This window comes from Jaculus jaculus, chromosome 3 (assembly GCF_020740685.1).
Source record: "Jaculus jaculus isolate mJacJac1 chromosome 3, mJacJac1.mat.Y.cur, whole genome shotgun sequence".
NCBI lineage: Eukaryota > Metazoa > Chordata > Mammalia > Rodentia > Dipodidae > Jaculus > Jaculus jaculus.
The window spans coordinates 74,755,421-74,772,945 of NC_059104.1; the positions used below are offsets into that span (position 1 = coordinate 74,755,421).

Consider the following 17,525-nt stretch of genomic DNA (forward strand, 5'->3'; position numbering starts at 1 on the left):
AGAGGGTCCAAAGTCATGGGGGGTGGAGCAGAACAGATAGGGTCCTAGTTACAGGGGGGCGGAGTGGATCATACAGGATCTGATGAAGCACGGGCTGGTGGGCAGACAGGGGGACCCCAGCAGACAGGGGGACCCAGGTGATCACCTGTGTCCAGTGGCTCAGGTGGACTACTATGGCCTGAGTTCCTTGCCTGCAGTTAGTACAGGAGTATCCTGAGGCTGCTACCCTGGCTAAGATGGCTGCCTGTGGGGTGGGGAGTTGGGGGTCTGGGTGGGTTACCCAAGTGCATGGGAATCAGCTGATTTTCTTTTTTCCCCTTCAGTACCCTCCCACTGGTGATCTATTAGAGATTCCTCTTCCCTAAAAACCCAGTGAACTCTTCATGCCTTGCCTCTCCTTCCCAGGAGTTGTGGCTTGGTTAGGAAGAAGCCATATTGACTGGAAGTCTTCCATAGCTTCTTTGTAAGAATGTGTAAAACATCTCACACTGAGGGACTAAGTATTCAGGACCATAGACATTGCTTGTTACATAGTATGTGCTCCGCAAATATTTATGCACTAAATGAGCCAAACCAGCAACAAGGCTAATATTCATTTCTCACTGGCCCAGGGTGAAATTTCTGAAATGTAATTTCTGGTACTCACACTCATTTTAAAAGGACAGAGAATGGATTCACACCTGACTCACATCACTTAATGAAATAATCTTATAAAGGAGAGAAGGAACATAGATAGTATCCTAGTGCACTCATGTAATTTAACCCTTTGTGCAGTGGGAAGTTGAATTTCAGAGAAGTGTACGTAACAATCTCAACAAGCTATTGAGAACTAAGACCTGAGTTTTGAGTACAAGTTTCTGTAATTAGAAAGCCTGCTATTTTCTACCATAATATTTAAGACATTACATTAATGCAATCACTCAAACTTGATGTTCTCATGTATGATAAATGAAAATGAATGTCGAGCTTATGAGACTACTTTGAGGGTTATTTAAGATAACATCAGAAGAGTATCAAGTTCCTTGGTCATAGATACTTAAATTGAAAAGCTTTGGCTGTCTTTCACCATAGATAGATCCATGGGGTTTGATTGTGAAAGCCTTATAAACAACAGCATAACTTCTTATGAATCATATCATTTGGCTATATAATTTATGGACTTATTTGTACCTTGCTTTATTCAAGAAAGTATTTAGGGATACTTATGAACATGTATAAAGTTCAGAAGGTCAAATTATTACGTAAAATATGCAGAGTAAGAAAGACAAAAAACAGTAAAAATGAAAGCAATCTAAAGTACAATCAAGAGTGAATTTATTTCATAAAACACAATCTTGTGTTCTACAGAGTTAGTTACTGTTTATGGACACCTATATGTTTTCTGCATATGGGTCAATATTTAACTCTAAGACTTTTAGAAGCTAAACCACTTAAGAAAATGTAATGTTGGGTATGGTAGTGCATGTCTTTAATCCCAGAACTCAGGAGGCAAAGGTAGGGGGAAAACTGTGAGTTCAAGGCCATCCTGAGACTACATAGTGAATTCCAGGTGAGCCTGGGCTAGAGTGAAACCTTACCTCAAAAGAATTTAAAAAAAAAAAATGTAAATGTCGCATGGTGTCAGGCACTGCCAGGCACAGATTGGAGCCTTCAGGAGAGGGGCCTGGGCTTCTGGGCATGGCTAAAGACCCCCAGGCTACAGGAGGCCACTCCCTTTCCAAGCCTAGCACATCTGAACTTAAGCTCTGCCCATAGCCCTGTAACCTTTGGCCAGTTGCCTAGAAAATGATTTATCACCCTTCACACAGCCCATCCCCCTGAGACCCTAGATCACCTGACCCCTGCCATTGCCTACATGCTGGAGGCTAGCAGCATTTAAACCCACTTATGACTTTTTCCCCCACCCTCAGATGCTTATAAACCCATTTCCATGACAATAAACTTAGAGACCTGTTCAGCTATATTCTGTTGTCAAGCGCTCACCCACCACGATTGCCTGGGCACCTTCAGGGGACCATGGCTACGTCCTGGAGGACAGAGGAACCCACAGTATGGTGGTCATGAGATTATTTTTCTCCTAAGAAAAACACTTCTAAGATGAGGATCATGATATTTTTCTAAAGAGAGGGTGCTATTTTCCCTTATCATTTATCATGCAAGTCAGCCTGCCTCTCCACACATGATACACAGAACTCTTACTTCTATCTAGACAGGATAGGTTGGAATCTCAGTGTAATTATCTATAGTGCATCTATCTTAGTCTGTTTTCATTGTTAAGAAAATATCTGAATCTGAGGAATAAAGAAAGAAATGAGTTTTTTTTTGTTTTGTTTTGCTTTTAAGACTCAGAAGCATGGTAATAAACATCTGCTCTCTTCTGGTGAGGACTTTTGTGACTGCATCACATCATATGTGATGACATCATGGTGGGAGCACAAGGCACACATGGGAAGAAGAGATTAAGTGGAGATATAGGAAACCAGGATCAATAAGAAGTCAAGAGGCTAGAGAGATGGCTTTGCAGTTAAGGCACTTGCCAATGAAGCCTAAGTACCCAGGTTCGATTCCCCTGTATCCATGTAAGCCAGATGCACAAAGCGCCACATATGTCTAGAGTGCCTTTACAGTGGCTAGAGACTATAATACTCCCATTCTCTCTTTATCTGCTTTTTCCTCTCTCCCTCCCTCTCTCTCATAAAATAGATAGGTAAATAAAATATTTTTTAAAACAAGGAGTCAGTTTCACTTTTTTTGTTTATTTTTATGTATTTATTTGAAAGTGACAGAGAGAAAGAGGCAGATAGAGAGAGAGAAGGAATGGGCATGCCAGGGTTTCCAGCCACTGCAAACGAACTCCAGACACGTGCACCCCCTTGTGCATCTGGCTAACATGGGTTCCGGGGAATCGAGCCTCGAACCGGGGTCCATAGGTTTCACAAGCAAGCACTTAACTGCTAAGCCATCTCTCCAGCCCAGTTTCACTTTTTAATAACAATTCACTCTTGTTAAAACTAACTAGGATGCTGAGAATTGCTTTGATCTGTTCTGAGGGCACATCTCTAGTAACTAAAACGCTTCCCAGTAGAGTCTATCTCTCAAGGGTTGTCCATCTCAAAACTCACATGCTGAGGACAAGCCTTCCACACAGGAACTCTTGGAGGACAAAGTGTGCAAACAGTAGGAGTCCTTCATTATAAGTTTTATGCTGCATTATGTGGTATATTGCCTCTCCTCTCTCATTCTCTTCCTGTACTTTCCAATCTCTGTATTCAAAAACCACTTTGAAGTCTATCCCAAATGCTTACATCTCTCAAAGAAAGTAATTCTTCTTTTTTTCCTTCTGAACTTAAAAAATTATGTTTATTAAAGAAAGAAGTAAATTTAGCTTAGAGACTATGAACTAAAGTTGTAAGAAAAGTCTTAAAGTTTAGATAGATAGATGATGTTCACAAAATCCCACTAACTGACCTGGCTATAGGCCTCTGGCAAATTTTGTTAACCCTACAGATATTGTCAATGCTTTGCAAGATGCCATGCATTTGTCAAGGCAGAAAGGAAACCAGGTGATGTTGAAATCTCTCCTAGGAACAAAATAACAGCTTAGATCTGTGTGGTTCTTCAGCAGTTATCTTCTACTTGCTGAGACAAAACACCTGACCAGAAACAGTTTATGGAAGTAAAGGGTTTATTTCAACTTGTAGTTTCAAGGAGTCTAATGCGGGAAAGAAAGCATGGCAGGAGCATATATCCAGGCATCATATCTTCACAACAACATGGAAAAACTAGCAAATGTGAACTGAGTACAGCAAGCAAGGCTAGGTTGTAACACCCCAAAGCCTCACTCCTGGTGACATACTTCCTCCACCAAGACTCCAGAAGACTTCCTCCTAAAGGCTCCAAAGCCGTCCTCAACTGCACCACCAGCAGCTCAAACACATGAAGTGATATGAAGCTATAAGGGACAAATTACATTCAAACCATCACCAATTCTGATACTGTCCTCTTGGTCACAACTTATGAAGTTGTCAAGGAATAAATAAAATAATGATATCTGAGATCAGTTAAGGCAGGAAAATGACTATCTTATATATTGGCCTATTAAAGGATTTGAGGTGGTAACTTTGGCATACAAATATCATCACCTTATTATCCCTGTGCTCTTTAGCACCTTTTCCTATTTTGGAAATGTCCATTTTCCAAAGTCATTTGAGCATATCACTACTCTGTTGCTAGACCAGACTGACACAGATGCCAATTTCTATAACAAATATATAAACAGAAACCACGTGATATTGTAATCAATACATGTAGAGCTCTCCAGGCATGGTGGCACAGGCCTTTAATCCCAGCACTTTGTAGGCAGAAGTAGAAGAATCACTGTGAGTTGGAGGACAGCCTCAGACTCCATAGTGAATTCCAGGTCAGCCTTTGCTAGAATGAGACCTTACCTCAAAACAAACAAACAACATGTAGAACTCAAAGAGTTCTGTGAAAGTGGCTAATCTGCCTTTAAATAACATTTGATAATCCTAAATTTTACATGTGGTCCTAGAGAATGTTAATAAGATTAAAGGCAAGAAGAACACATATTTTTTCTCTAAACTAACTTACAAATAAATTTAATAAATTTAATTTAATAAAATTTATATATATATATATATATATATATATATGCATATAGAGAGTGAGAAAGAGAGAACAGAAGAAAATAAATAAATTATAGAGAAATCAGTGAAATTGAAAACAAGAAATAGGCAAAGTAAGTCAAGTTATATAAGTTATCTTTGAATAAATAATAAATTTTCATGAGCTGCCACACAGACAAACTAAGAAAACTTAGAGAAGACACATGTTACTAATATTAGTAAATTAAGCAGGGACTCTGCTTCGTGTAAGATGCACATTAGAAGGAAAGTCAAAGATATCTATGAAGAATCTGCCCATAAATTTGATGACATAAGATAAATGCCCCGATATATTACATCACATATATTAAACATTCACACAAACATAAATAGGCTGAAAAAGCCTATGCTTATTAAATAAATGGATTCAGAAAATTTCAGGAAGTAAAATCTTCTATAGCAGTAAGTACCAGGTTAGGATGGGTTCTACTAAGCATTTAAGGAAGAACTGTGCCAATTCTTTAGGGAGATAGAAACAGAGGGGATCTATCCTAACACATTCTTTGAGACAAATATCACCTGGATACCAAAGTCAGACAAAAATATAAGAAAATTACAAATTAGTGTTTCTCATGAACCCACATGTAAAAACCTTAATAAAATATTACAAATTATTGAATCCAACATTGTGTAAAAATATTATATAAAATCACTGAATGAAATTTATCCCAAGTATGCAAGACTGACTGTATAATATTCAATAATGTAATGTAGCATATCAGTAAGTCAAAGAAAAAAAATCAAATGATTATGTCAAGGAAAGTGGATAGCACATTTGACAAAATACAACATGTACTCATCATGATAGTTCCCACTCCTCTATGGATAAAGGAGAACTTCTTCAATTTACTAAAAGCCTTTGGGCTAACATCATATAAAGAGAAGGGTGTTCATTCTTGCTATGGCTATACAACCTCATACTGGCAAAATTCCTGACAGAAGCACCTTAAGAAAGGAAAGAGTTTTATATTGGCTTACTATGTAAAGACACATCACAGTAGGGAAGGCATGTTAGGTAGAGTTAGTTGATCCATGTGTCAGGAGCTTGCAGCAGTGGCTTCTCATTTTGGCCCTAGGCAAGAAACAGAAAGAGATCAGGCTGGAATCAGAGCTAAGTTATATCCATCCAGTGACTTACGTCCTCCAATTAGACCCTACAACCTGAAGATTCCAGCTCCCCAAATAGTACTACCAACTGTGCACCAAAAGTTCAACCTATGATCCTATGGGGAATATTTCACATTCAAACCATAACATTTCACCCTGGCCCCTACTAGCTCATTATACAAAATGCATTCAATCCAGCTTCAAAAATACCCAGAGTCTTAGTAGTCTCAACACTCTTCCAAAGTTCAAAGTCCAAAGTCCAAGGTCTTTTCTGGGACTCAAAGCAAACTGTAAATTATGGTATAATTATGGTATAATCTGTAAGGTATAATAATAACAAATTACATACCTCTAATATACAATGGCACAAACATTCCCTTTCCAAAACAAGGAACAAAAGGATAATGAGGAAAGACTGAAACCCAGAAGGGAAAGTCCTAAAATGTGCCAAGCTACTTGTCATTGAGGGTATGTGATGGCATTATCTGGACTCCAGCAAGCATGAATAACCACAATCCTATCATCTTGTTTTTGTCGAACACATTTGGACTCAGAACTCAGAGCTTGCAGTGTTTCTCAGCTCATGTTCCACATCCTTGGCTTCTCTAACATTCTGTAAAGTAGCTTCATGTTCACAGCTTAACATATTGGTTTCTGTTGCAGTCCGGTTCGCATTGCTGGTAGAAATCACCCAACCAAGAGTAGCTTCTGGGAAAAAGAGGTTTATTTTGGCTTACAGGCTCGAGGGGAAGCTTCACGATGGCAGGGGAAAACGATGGCATGAGCAGAGGGTGGACATCACCCCCTGGCCAACATAAGATGGACCACAGCAACAGGAGGGTGTGCCAAACACTGGCATGGGGAAACTGGCTATAAAGCCCATAAGCCCGCCCCCAACAATACACTCCCTCCAGGAGGCATTAATTCCCAAATATCCATCAGCTGGGAACCTAGCATTCAGAACACCTAGGTTTATGGGGGACACCTGAATCAAACCACCACATTCCGCCCCTGGCCCCCATAAACTGATATCCATACATGATGTAAAATACAATGCATTCAGTCTGACTTTAAAAGTCCCCATAGTTTTTATCAATCTCAATGATGTTCATACATCCCCATAGTTCAAGATCTTTTAACTGAGCCATAATACCAAAAAAATAACCTTAAAAAACCCAGAATGGCACAGAATAAATACTCACACTGCAATAGATGGCATTGGGCATAGCAAAGAAACATTCAACCAATACAAGATTTAAAACAACCAGGGCAAATATCAAACTCTGTAGCTTCAAGTCCAGCAACTCAAACCAGTGACAAATCTTCAAGTCCGATAATTCTAACCAGCAACAAGTCTCTGGCATTCCAATTCCGCCCCTCCAGCTAGGCTACTCACAGTCCTGGGAAACTTCACCTGGGCCGGCAGCTCCTCGGCAGCCATATGGTCCTGGCATCTCCACTGGGTCTCCACTGCAAGCCACGGTCCATCTTCAAGGCCATTTCCAAAACACAAGACCGTGTTGCAAACTCAATGACCCTTTTTCCAGCATTTCTTATACTCCACAATACCAGGTAGGGTGCCAATTTGTTAATCCAGGGGGGAATAAAGCAGACTTTGAAGAACAGGACACTCCTTGAGCATTCAGGCCCCTTCAAAAGAGTCTACATTCTTCTTGTTGCCCTAGCACAGGTCAGCTAGCCCAGTCTCAAAGGTTGTAATCTCTCTGTTGCAGCTGAACGGGCAGCAGTTCACCCAAAGATTTTCCTTTCTGTGCCATATCCCTCTGCACACACCAGTTCATTTCTACGCAAAGCAACCCTGCACAACTTCTCAGGACATGGGCACACGAGCAAGCTTCTCACACAAACTGCTAGCCCAGTCCAGGCAAAGCTTTTTCTCACCCTCATAAGCCATACCTCACAGTCCATAGTTCTTACTGCCTTCAGGTCTTTCAGCTCTGACCAGGATAGACCATCAAGCTGTACTTACAGCACTGCAAGGCATCTCTTAGGCCAAGGTTTCAACTCCTTCCACATTCCTCTTGAAAATCAGCTCCAAAAGGCTGAAGCCACACAGTCAGGTGTCTAGCAGCAATCCCACTCCTAGGTACCACTTTACTGTTGCAGTCCGGTTCGCATTGCTGGTAGAAATCACCCAACCAAGAGTAGCTTCTGGGAAAAAGAGGTTTATTTTGGCTTACAGGCTCGAGGGGAAGCTTCACGATGGCAGGGGAAAACGATGGCATGAGCAGAGGGTGGACATCACCCCCTGGCCAACATAAGATGGACCACAGCAACAGGAGGGTGTGCCAAACACTGGCATGGGGAAACTGGCTATAAAGCCCATAAGCCCGCCCCCAACAATACACTCCCTGCAGGAGGCATTAATTCCCAAATATCCATCAGCTGGGAACCTAGCATTCAGAACACCTAGGTTTATGGGGGACACCTGAATCAAACCACCACAGTTTCTAAAGACCTTCCTGCAGGGTCTTCTCTGCTATGCATTGTTTGACTTCATATATTTTTCTTGAACCTTGGCCCAAATGGCAATAAGGCCATTACTCCTGTATTCTTCATGCCTTAAACTATAAACTATTACCACATGGATGATGCCAAGCTCTGTTACTAGTTGTAAATATAGACTTTTCTCCTTTTACCCCAGCTATAGTGACTTTGTGTACATGAAATCAGTAAAAATTGTACTCATGAAGTTTCAGAGGAGAATAAAGACTTTTAAAAATTGGGTTAGAGACCATTTGTATTACATTCCAGAAAATCTGAGTTAGCTGACTTCAAAAGTAATGGAGGATATTTCAAGACATTATAGTATTCAGAATCTCACATGGTTATTACTAGCTGTACTTAGCTGGCTTTCTAGTGAGAATCCAAAGCAAAAAGCAGAGCAGAATTATATGAAAACACCAGAACCCATGTACTTTAACAAGGAAACAAGTGTAAATACATTTAAGGTTTTAGATAAGGTGGGTGCAGATCAATAAAGTAGCTGCCATTGTTAAAGAGATTAGTACCATCAAAGAGAAAAATGGGTGTGGGGGAGATGGCTTAGTTAGCAAAATGCTTGCTATGTAAGCATGAGGACCTGAGATTGACCCTTAGAACCCACATAAAAATGCCACATATGGTGACTCATGCTTGTTATCCTAGCACTGTGGAGCTTGGGACAGGCAGATCTCTGGGTCTAGCTCACTTGGAGATCTCCAGGCCTGTGAGGGACTATCTCCAAAATGATGTGCAGTGCCTGAAAGGAAGGTCAAAGTATCCTCTGACCTCCACATGCATGTGTATGTACACCCTTGCACATGTGTAACTGCACACACATGAACATACACCACACATATATGCATAAAGAAAAACGTAATGTTCACCAGGATGATGACAATAGGAAAGATGTCTTACAGGCAAGATGTCATTCATGAAAAATTCAAAGGTGTGGAAATACAACCCCATTTAAAGGACTTTTATTTCAAAAGACCATGTGCGGGAAGTCATAGCCTCCCTTGCATGCTGCCCAAACAAGACCATATTACTTTCCCCAGTATTTCTGGGACTATGAATTTGATCTATTTGGAAATAAATTCTGGCAATTCTTTTCCCTATATGTTATCCACACTGCAGTACTTCTACAGTTTATTTATTTCCCACATATTATTTTATTTTCTGTTATTGAGGGATTTGAAGTTGATGAGCTACATATTGCAAATTAAACATCCCATTGGCACAATAAGTCTTTCAATTAAAAATATATATTTAGGTGGACTTAAATGACATTTTAATTGCAAAATAAAAAACACAGCCCATAAGAGAAAGAATTGAAAAACTGAATCATATTAAAATTAAGATTTACTTATTTGCAAAGATAGAATGAAAACCAAGCTACAATTCATGTATGATGGCATATGTTTGAAATGTCAGCTATTGGGGAGACTGAAGCAAGAGTATTATGATTCAAAGACAGCCTGGGATATAGATAGAGAGCCTAATTCCAAAAATAAGGTTGAAAGCAAATACTCAAAACAACAGATAAGGGACTGCTACCCAAAATATACGAAGAACTTCTAAGACTCAAATAAACAACAGAATCAACCTAACTAGGAAAATGAGCCAGAGGCACATCATACGTCATCAAGGAAATGCAAGTTAAACCAATGATTATGATATGCATTCATTATAATGGTCATACTCTAGAGCATTGATAATACCAAATGCTAATGAAAATGTGAAGAAACAGAAATGCTCAGTCATTGGTAGTAGAATGTAAAATGCTATAATTACTTTAGAAGAAAAACTTTTTATTTTTATTTATTTTTTTTTTTGGTTTTTCGAGGTAGGGTCTCACTCTGGCTCAGGCTGACCTGGAATTCACTATGTAGTCTCAGGATGGCCTCGAACTCATGGCGATCCTCCTACCTCTGCCTCCCGAGTGCTGGGATTAAAGGCGTGCGCCACCACGCCCGGCTTAGAAGAAAATTTAATTTATACAAAAATAACATACTCATAATTTTCCTCCCAGCAATTGAACTCCTAGATATTTGTATCAGTTTTATTCTTGTTTTTGGGACAAAATAACCAATAAAAAGCAGCTTATAAGAGGAAAGGGTTCATTTTGGCTTACATTTTTTTTTAACTTTCATAACACTTTTTCTTTTTTATTTAAAATATTATAACCAGTGGACATACTAGAGAACATTGTTTACATTCCAGTCGTGCATGTTTAATGACCAGGGCATGGATGACTCAAACCCACAATAATGAGCTCAGCATTCCCTACCAAGTGCCCCATTTGTTTTGCCTAGAGAGGAAAGGAGAGGAAATGGAACACGGGAAGGAGAGGATGGAGAAGGAATGACAAGTACGAGGAGAAAAGCAAGTGTCAATTATTATGCTTAGGTTTTCAGGTTTAAAAACTCATTGAAAGGACCAAATGTAATGAGAAAATAGATGTCATAGTCCGGGTAGACAGCTACTCTAGTTTAACCTCGTCATTCAGCTATAAGATCAACAACTTCTCAAAAATATATCAAATATTGGGCCTACAAAAGTAATATATTTCTTCGTAAAATTTACTAAGATTTACTCCTTTTGCAAAATGTAAAGAGTGGACTGATATTAAGAACAGGTTTCAGCCGGGCGTGGTGGCGCACGCCTTTAATCCCAGCACTTGGGAGGCAGAGGTAGGAGGATCGCTGAGAGTTCGAGGCCACCCTGAGACTACATAGTGTATTCCAGGTCAGCCTGAGCCAGAGTGAGACCCTACCTCAAAAAACCAAAAAAAAAAAAAAAAAAAAAAAAAAAAGAACAGGTTTCTAGTTACAAAAACAGTAATAATGTCAACAAGCACATCTAACACAATTTTCCAAGATATACAGTGAAAGATTTTACATGTGAGTGTCTCTTACTGATGCAAGGTATGTATTTTCCATACATCCTGGTGTTTTGTCAACATTGGCTAGAAAGTATTCAACACACATTTATGATTCACACTCAGTACAGATCTACAGTAAGGGCAACAGTTTACTTGGGAAAGCATAGAAAATTAGTGTGAGGTAGTTCAATAAAAACTTAGTTTAATTTTTTTTGTATTTTATTTTATTTTAAATTTAATTTATTAGTTTTCTTTTCAGCAAATACAGGCAGTTTGGTACCATTGTTTAGGCTCATCCATGATCTACCCCCTCCCATTGGACCCTCTTTGTTGATGTAAATGGGTCGTGCATTGTGGAGTTAGCCCACAGTTATTGGTACAATAAATGTCTCTGCATATCATGACCCAACATGTGACTCTGACATTCTTTCCGCCCCCTCGTCCGCAAAATTTCCCTGAGGCATGTTGGGTTCATTTTTGGTCTACTTCAATACTGCGGTGTTGGGGGCCTCTGAGGCTCTGACTCTCTGATTTGGTAGGAGTTGATTTTTCTCTGTGTTGGTCTCCTTCCCCTTTGTGCTGGTATCCGGTTCATCAGGAAAACATCACCCTTGCTTGTTTTGCCAATTGTCCTTAGTTTCAGTTGGACCCCTTTTGAGGTATATTTTAAGTTATTGTGAGAATATAACATTGTGCAAAACTAATCCACAGGTAATATTTCTCAGAAGTTTCAAGAAGAGAATCTAAAACCAGAAATGGCCAGAAAGTGGTACTCTTACTAGACTCTCCTTAAGAGCACTTCAGCTAAGAGCAGTTACTTTGAAATCAATTAGGACATAAGTTTTTCCAATCTTACTCCAAACTATACATTTCTGCTCTAATGCCCTTTACCTCATCTTTTTTTGCTATTGGGACAAATTTGTTTCCTGTGATCCAGGAAAAACCCAAGAGAGATCAGTAGAAACATGATGCACACTGAAATGCAACAGGCCATAAGAGGCAATGTTGACGAGGGCTGTGAATGACAGACGGTGGTGCTGGGGTAAGAGTTTACTGGGGTTTACGGGGCATCATGCATCCACTCTACAGGTAATGTGTCACTAATGAGCAACACTCACAAACTACAATAGTATTTCTGAAAATACACTATGTTTTTACCTCCAAATGCTATGCAGGCTAATGTCCAGGCAACACTGAATAGTTACGTCTTCATGTATGTGGCAGACACTGGCCCGTAGTATAAACCAAGTTGCATTTGTAACCCAGGAAACAGCCACCCTTGCTTGCCACTTATTTCACTACCAGACACTGGTGCACTCTTCAATCTCATCTACTTGGGCAGCAGAAAGAGTAATCAGAGTTCTAAGTGAACTAACTGTTGCTTTCCGCCCAGTCAAGCTTCTCTTATAGTCTGGTGTGAACACACTGTGCCTTTGCTCCTCGTGCACGCGCTCTCTTGAGTTAGCAATCAGCAGCTGTAGGGGCATGATGCAATGAGAATCGTTCAGCAAGTTGAGAAGCTCTACTTATTAATATTAAAATTAAGCAATCCCAACAGTATGATCATCTTACAGGTGGTGAACATACATTAGAGGGTAAGAGAATTTTAACCAGGAAGACATGGAGAAAAGAGTCAGTGTCTCTTTCCTAACCTACAAAGTCAAATGATAATTCTCAGTTAAATAAATTTCTGGCAGTAAGACAGTGGATGTATTAAGTATAAGTAAAACTGAAAAGCCAATATAGGGTGGCTTAGATAAGTGATGCTTAACATAAATGTTATTTGTAATTTCTTTAAAAAAAAACAAAAGTACTAATACATATTTAACTTAACAGATTTAAGCAAAGAGGGTAAGTTGTATTTAGACAATATATTTTAAAAAAGCTAGGGCATACAACATTAAACAGACCTTGCTTTTAGGATATAATTTTGTTAAGTATTTTAGTTTACATTAAGTTTTTTTTTTTTTGGTTTTTTTTTTTTTTTTTACTTCAACTGAAACATGATGTTTGGCAAGTAGGAGCTGGCATTTACAACAAATCATCCAGTTAGAACTGGTTTTTCTTGCTTAATCAAAATCCGTATCAAGAAAGATGGCCCATCAGCAAGCAAACATAAAACATGGGAAACTAATAAAAGCATGTCAGCTGTTAAAGTGCAATAGTGACATAATCTATTCTACAAAGCAAGTTATCTGTAAAACAAACATAAAATAAGAACACATTCATGCTCAAGTTTCTGCTAAAATCCTCACTCCAATCCTGTGTTTCTACAACTCAAGAGGCAGCCTCAAACTCAAATATGCTTAATAAAATTATCACACCATTTTGTACGTGTAGGAAAGGAATCAAGTGTGTGTGGGGGGGAAGGGTGTGACAAGAAATTATGACTTTAAACCATGTTAAACTATTTCGATGTATATAAAAGGACTAATGTATTTTAATCTTAAATATTGCACATTAACAATGACCTAAAATATCTTACTCAAAAGGAATTTTGTACTAAATACATGAATAAATTGCCAAGCAAACGTGCAGACACTTGTTGAGCTGCATCTGTTTTTGCTCCCGTCGATGGGTCAGGAGCTCCAATGGGCTTCTACCTGGAACCTTGCCGCTCATGGAAGTATGCATTTCCCAACTCACCACATGAAATCCCTCTTTCCAGACAGTAACAAAAGGTGCCTGGGGCCACTACAGACATCATTTCAGAAATAATGAGACCTCAATGACACTTTACTTAGGAAAAATTCAGTTACAGAGAAACAATTCTGCACATATAAAATGTAAACAATTAACACACAGTTGTCAGGAGCAGCACCATTCTTACAGTACTCAATGTCCACACTGCATGTTATATTGGAAATTAGGTATAAAAAATCAAACACTCAGACTAAATAACCACCACTATGCCTGCTCTGCTCATTGTGAAGAAACAGTCCCTAGAAAATGATATCCTACATATGGCTGTGTGCTACTACTTTTAGATGAACGGTATATTGCTCAGTTATGTCACCTACACAAATTTAGGTAGGCTTTGGAACCTCCTGACAGCTAGTATAAATGTGATTATGTTAAAAGTAGAATCAAATGGCCAGAAACACCATGAACTGGTGTTCAACGGGCTGATCTTCCAAGAAATAGGGACCTAGAAAGGTCCAGAGGCCCAAGGCTGCACAAGGTGAAAGACCAGATTCTAGACCACTGCCGGGACCTGATTAGCTCAGTATTTATAGACACAGACTCATAGCTAGAAGTGAACCATCTGTTTAACTGCATTGAAACGTACTATTCATGAAGTATCTTAACTTTATGTGACTATAAGCTTTGAGCATGCCACAGATGTGCAGAATACATCAATCATATGCCTTGACTTTTTGTTGGGTAGGATGGGGAAATTAAGAAGGTGGTGGTATGCACCCAGGATTTTTAAAAACATGTTCTGAGTTATTCTGTCATTTAGATGATGGGGTTCTGCCAAAATTCAGATAGGATTGCCAACCAAATGCTGTAACTCAATCAAGATTGGCAAGTAGTAGATATTGGGAGGTCTCTTGACACGTTCATCATTTACAGTAGTTATTCCTGAATATAACTGGCTACAGGTTATTTTCCCTTACTCCTCGGGGGTTATTTCATGGATAAGCACATAACCCTGAAGGATAGCATCATGAATAAACATCTGAAATAAATCTAATAAAAAACTATAAAAATCTTAAATAATTCATGATATAGGCCAAAGTCACCACATAATAGTTGCTTTGATAAACAAAATCTTACAAATTCAGTAAACAAAATCAGCAGCATAAGATAAAGCAAATATGCAAAAAATTAAAACCATGATAAAATAATTAGGTTTACATTATATAGTTAATTACAGGAAAAAAATACAATACAGTTTTGTTGCTGTTTAAAAACACAACTTAGGCTTTAAATTACATCACATGAAATTTAAAAAAAATAAACTACTTTACTACAAAATGAATTCTACACTTTTTGAAAAAATATCACTCAAAAATAAGACCACTGAATTGTTTTTAAAGTAGTTCTATCAATGACTAACCGACTCCCCATCCCTCCCACCCCCACAAGGCCCAAGTAGTCATCTACAGCAGCCCAGAGGTCCCGCTGAGGCTTCTAAACTGCTGTCTGTATCCGAAGCCGAAGTCGGATTTGTGACATTGAAGACACATCATTGACAGACGGCGATGACGATGGGTGATGCTGAGAGCCATTGATCACTGCTGCACCTGTGCTAAAGGAGAAGGTTGCCCCCGGATGACTCCATTCTTGGTTCTCTCCTTCAAGTCCATCACTTCCTTGTATATCAGTTCTTTCCATTCTTTTATTGTGTGTTCCCTTTCATCTAACTGCTTGTCAGGGATCTTTGGTGGTGGGGCTTCTGCTTCAGAAGGGTCATACCAGACATTGATGTACGGGTGCTAGAGAGCTTCATCTACAGAGATCCTTTTGGATGCATCTATTACTAGCATTTTGGATAACAAATCTCTTGCCTGACTAGCTTTTAGTTTGTTGTGTTCTGAGTCAGCTGGGAAAAGTACATCAGGGAATAGTTTCTCAAAGCTATATCCAGCATATTTAGGTCTGTTTTCAACATAAGTCCTTACTGTTGGCTGTAGTTTCTTCATGAATTCAGGACAGGGTGTTCCAAGCTGTTCAATAACTTTATTCCATTGATCAATATGATCTGTACCTAGGAACAAAACACCACCTTTGATCATTTCTCCCATGATGCACCCAACTGACCAAATGTCAACATTTTCCTTGTAGCCCATACCTAGGATGACCTCTGGTGCTCTGTAATAGCGAGTCACTACATAAGGCATTATCATGAAACTTGTTCCTGCAGTTCTGGTCAGTACAAAATCAAGAATCTTCAAAGTTCAGTCTGATGTTACTACTATGTTACTAGGCTTTAAGTCCGGATGAATAATTCCAGCAGAGTGAAGGTGCTTGATTCCACACAGCATTTGTGAGAAGGTAGGACATTCTTTCATGATCTAGTTCCATCTGTATCATTTGGCAAAGATTTGCATCCATGAGCTCCATGACTATGTAAACATCTTGAAATTCTTCCAGGGATTTTTGTGGTGTGAAAACATTCAAAAGGCCAATAATATTTTTGTGATTAACACATTTCATAAGAACTAGCTCTCTGTAGGCCCGCTTGGTATGAGTTTGATTCTGAAATGGCCGATTTAGCTTCTTGATTGCGACATTTCTTTCAAGAATGGCATCATAAGCTGCACATACTATTCCTTGAGCTCCTGAGCCTATAGGTTTTAAATTCGGGTATTGTTTCGGGACTGTGAATGTCGAATCTCCAATCTCCACACTATAAAAGTTGTTGTCGAGCTTGCTTCTGCTCATGATGGCAAGAAATTAATTTAATGGCTTCATCCAAAAACTCACCGAGGCCGGCAGCACGGCGAGCGGTCGCAGGGAACCCCGCAGCGTGTGACTGACGCTGTCTGTGCAATGGCTGCAGCAGTTAGCCAGCCGTGCTCGGCGGCTCTGCAACTCCCCGCCCGCTGTGTCGTCCGGCCCCGGCCGCTCCGCTGAGTAACAGAGACGCAAACTGTCAACACGCACGCCTGCCCACGTCATCGCGCAAGCTTGGATTACATTCTGAGAGGAAGTTTTGTCATGTTGGAGAAAGCATGTTAAGAGCGAGGCATTACATCTCTACAGCAGCAGGAATAAAGTAGCCTACAAATTGGACTTGGAGTTGTGCTATATTACCCAATTCCAGCCATCAGCAATACACTTCCTCTAGCAAGGCTCCACCTCCAAAAGGCCTGACAACTTTTCCAAATTGCACCCACTTGGGGACCAAGTATTCAAAATATATGAGCCTATTAGGGACACTTCACATTAAAATATGCACAATATTTTAGTAAATAAGGTGAACATTTATGTATGCATAAAAGCCTGCTGGAGAGATGACTTACTTAGCAGTTAAGGTTCTGGCCAGTGAAGCCTAGGACTCATGTTTGCTCTCTCCAGATCCCATGTAAGCCAGAAGCACAAAGGTGAGGCAAACATACGGTCACACATGCCCAGTAGGTGGGACAATCTCTGGTGTTCAATTGCAGTGGCTAGGGCCCTGGTGCACCAATTCTCTCTCTCTCTCCTTCTCTCTCTCTCTCTCTTAGTTATGTATACAGTGTGTATACAGCCATGTTGATACCATCATCAGTCCCCTCCCTGTCCTCCCTCCTCCAAAGGGACCATCCTTGTTGAGGAATGTGGATTGTGCATTTTGGGGTTAGCTATCAGTTATGGGGAAGAGGCAATGTCTCTGTGCATAATGTCCCAACATGTAA

At 39.7% G+C, this 17,525-nt stretch overlaps 1 pseudogene; it reads right to left on the reverse strand.

Annotated features, from left to right (window-relative positions):
• Nucleotides 1-15,272: 15,272 nt before the first annotated feature.
• On the reverse strand, nucleotides 15,273-16,636 carry LOC123459365 (annotated as a pseudogene).
• Between the last annotated feature and the right edge of the window lie 889 nt (nucleotides 16,637-17,525).